Raw genomic sequence first — 3,372 nt, forward strand, 5'->3', positions numbered from 1 at the left:
TCTAACATGAACTCTAAATAGAGAGGCTCTTTTGATAGAATTCTCTCTTGAGCAGTACAAACAAACAAGCAAAAACAATAAGTGAAATTGTCATTATAAGAAAATATTCAATAAGAGTTACAGCTTTTAAGAGAATAACTTAAGATATTCAAGGGAAATATACATGTCTCTTTTATCTCTTTGGAACTAATTGGGGGAGAGTTAAGTTCAGGACACAACTTTGATCTGTAAGTTGGCCTTCTGAAGTCTTCAAAACTGCTCCCAGCAGTCCCATATCAGGAAATGTCTTTGAGTGGGGACTTCTCAGAAACCGAGTAAGGTAGCAAGCACAAGTACACATGAAGGGAGGTGGAGGAAAGGAGGCCACTGAAAGTAGATCAATAGCAACAGAGTATTGGTTTCTTCTCAGTCTGAGACTCTATTTTTCCACTGTGGGAGCTGTTTGGCAGCTGGCTTAAGTAGGAATAATGATCTGCTTGTGAAGAGTCAAGAACTAATGGTAAAAAGAGTTAAATGTGGGGTGATAGGTGGTGGGATGAGTGGGTAAACTACTAGAAATGTGACTAAAGGTGGTGACCCAAAGGGAAGGACAGTAAATTACATTCTGTATAATGCAAAGTGGATTAAATTCTATGATAATCTATTATTCTATATAAACTTTATTTTTTGTCCCCCAATTCACATTACAGACCAGGCAAAGGTCCTGGGTTGAGGTGTACATGAGGAGCATTTACTGTACCTCCTCTTTCTATACAGTCTGTGTAAAGAACACAGCCTGTGGTAAAAATTGGGAGGCCTTATCTTTTCTTTTCTTATTTTTTGATGTTTTAATATATATAAATATATATATTATATATATAAAATCCTTCACCAGTGCAACATTTCCATGACCAATATCCCAAGTGTCCTTCCTCCCCACCTAATAGAAAGCCTTTCTAGAGTACAGGCCAGTGTGGGGTGGGGAGGAAGGACACTTGGGATATAATCTATATAAACTTTAAATATAAAAATGGGAACTAGTGGGGAGGAAAGTTGCCATCGAAATCCTCAAGCACGCACCTCTTGTGCATTTTGGGTGTTGGGGAAGGCCTGGGGTACCCTTTAAACTCCTACCTGGCACCTACCTATTTGGCACACTCGGCAGGGGGCCAGGGATAGCATTGGTGTCCAGGAGGAAGGAGAGAGAAGGCTGTGGGGGGGGGGCAGCCGGAGCCCACATCTCCCCTAAGTGTGGCCAAAAGGTCTTCAGCATGAAGCCATGCTGCTCCCCATGCTGCCTGCTGAAGCCTCCAGCTCCCAGAGCGAAATTAGTATTTTAAACATCTTGTTACATCATTTAAAATAATTTACTCTCTGAAGGAAAGAAGCCTCTCAGAATCAACAAAACTGAAAGAATACCCAAAATATTGTCAAATATTTTTAATATATAAGTTTATGTTCATTTGGAAATCTGAAGGAATGAATAATAAAAAGTGATCTTGGTACATTTTAACAGAATAAATGTAATTAAGCATAAAGTAGTTATCAACACTTTCATACTCTTTGGCGTAAAGAAGTTATCACTTTTTGTCAGAAGTTAAAGAATCTTAAATAGCTGAAGTCACTATTGTCATTTTCATAATTTTTAGTCTTTTGATTCATATATTTATACACAGAAATATAATATTTTAGGGAGAAGGGCTAATACTTCTATCCCCAAATGTGTCTTCCATTTATATGCCAGATACCTCTTTGGAAAGAATATGAAGCCTTTAAAAATAGATTTTTATGTTGGAAAAACCCTTTAGAGCAGTAGTTTTTAACTGGGTTTTCTATGGTTTTATTATAGAATATTCTCAGGGAGTCATATATAAAAATAGCATAAAAGGTAACCCATCAGAAGAGATTAAGTCATTAACTTGTAAAACTCAGATTTTACAGAAGGGAAGCAGAGATAGAAGCGTCTATGATTGAACAAAGTTTGAGAAACACTATTTCAGAGTTAGAGAGTTCTGCTCACTGTACCTAAACAACATTTTTGAGAAGGTGGAAAAAATCTGCATATTTGTCTTCCAATATTGACTGTGTCATAATAGGAGATTCATGTCCCTCAACTTCTCCATCCACACCAGAAAACTTTCTCTTAGCTGCAGTGAAGATAAAGCCAATAATATTCATCTAGGAGACTCTATCAAGTGTATAGGAGATTCACAGCACATTGTTAAGTTTCATTTTTGTTTTTTATGTTTCCTTAATTTATTGATGCTTACTAGATGATTTTCCAGCCTCAACTTTGTGCTGTGAAATTACAGAAAGATTTTGATTAAAATTAGTTGTATAGATTTTCAAAATTAAAGATAATCATTGCATAAAGATATAAAACCTTTTGCTTATTTATCATCTTTGTAATCTCCAAAAGTTGGTGTTATTAGTATTTCAGGAAAATGAAATTAATAAGTAGTCTGGAAACATCAATGAAAAGCATCAGGGTGAATGATATGCATTTGAATTTCATCTCTCAATCATATTGAATTGGTGTCATTTATGAGTTTTAAATATCAAGAAATGCATATTACTTTTTTTGCCTCTATAATTATTTTCCAGCCTCAAATTATACTAAAAATAATTTGATTGAGAACCATTGTATTCTAAAAGAAACAATGAGTCCATGCTCAGCGGACCACGTTATCATAATTAAAAGACTTTTTTTTTTTTTTTTGCTTTTAGTCTGAACTGCTGATTTTGCTAAATAACTACTTAGAGTTAAAATGAGATACTGAATTACATTAGTAATGCAATTTTCACTTAGTGTATCCATTTTATGCAGTAGAATTATTTTAAATCTATTTTTACATGGGTTAGAGAAGACCAAATCTAACCATTCTGTCAATCATATAAGGTGTAAATTTCTATTTTTCTTTGAGCATAATTCCTTTTTTATTGATTCAAAGCTATAATTTGCACAGTCCACTGCTAAATCATATAAAGCTTAATTGAAGGGCGCTTAAAAGTATTTCACTAATAAACCTGCCAACACATAAGTTCCCTTTATACTACAACATGGTGGATCTTAATAACCTTCGTTACTATTCTTGGTGATTTTTAATGAGGCGAGAGCAGCAGAAGGACTAGGAACAGATTAAATAAATATATCAAAGGATATCTGGAGGTTAGCTACATTTCTAAGATTATTATGTCTTTTAAAATTAATAGAACACTTTATCAGGGTGGACAATTTTAAGACAAGTCCCCAAATTTCTTTATGAACAACTGGAGATTTTATTACCATAAAGGGAAGGAATATCCTATTTCCATGATTCTCTCAGGGCATTGCAGTAGGGCTTAGGGAAATTGGGGTAACCAAATTATTCATTCAATGTACCTAGTGGGTGT

The 3,372-nt window shown here is 34.6% G+C and overlaps 1 non-coding gene across 1 annotated transcript; it reads right to left on the bottom strand.

The window, feature by feature from the left end:
* Positions 1–664: 664 nt before the first annotated feature.
* Positions 665–797, bottom strand: LOC126005180 (small nucleolar RNA SNORA51). The gene has a single exon (XR_007494352.1). It is a non-coding gene; the product is annotated as a small nucleolar RNA SNORA51 (small nucleolar RNA).
* Positions 798–3,372: the final 2,575 nt, after the last annotated feature.

This window comes from Suncus etruscus, chromosome 3 (assembly GCF_024139225.1).
Source record: "Suncus etruscus isolate mSunEtr1 chromosome 3, mSunEtr1.pri.cur, whole genome shotgun sequence".
Taxonomy (NCBI): Eukaryota; Metazoa; Chordata; class Mammalia; order Eulipotyphla; family Soricidae; genus Suncus; species Suncus etruscus.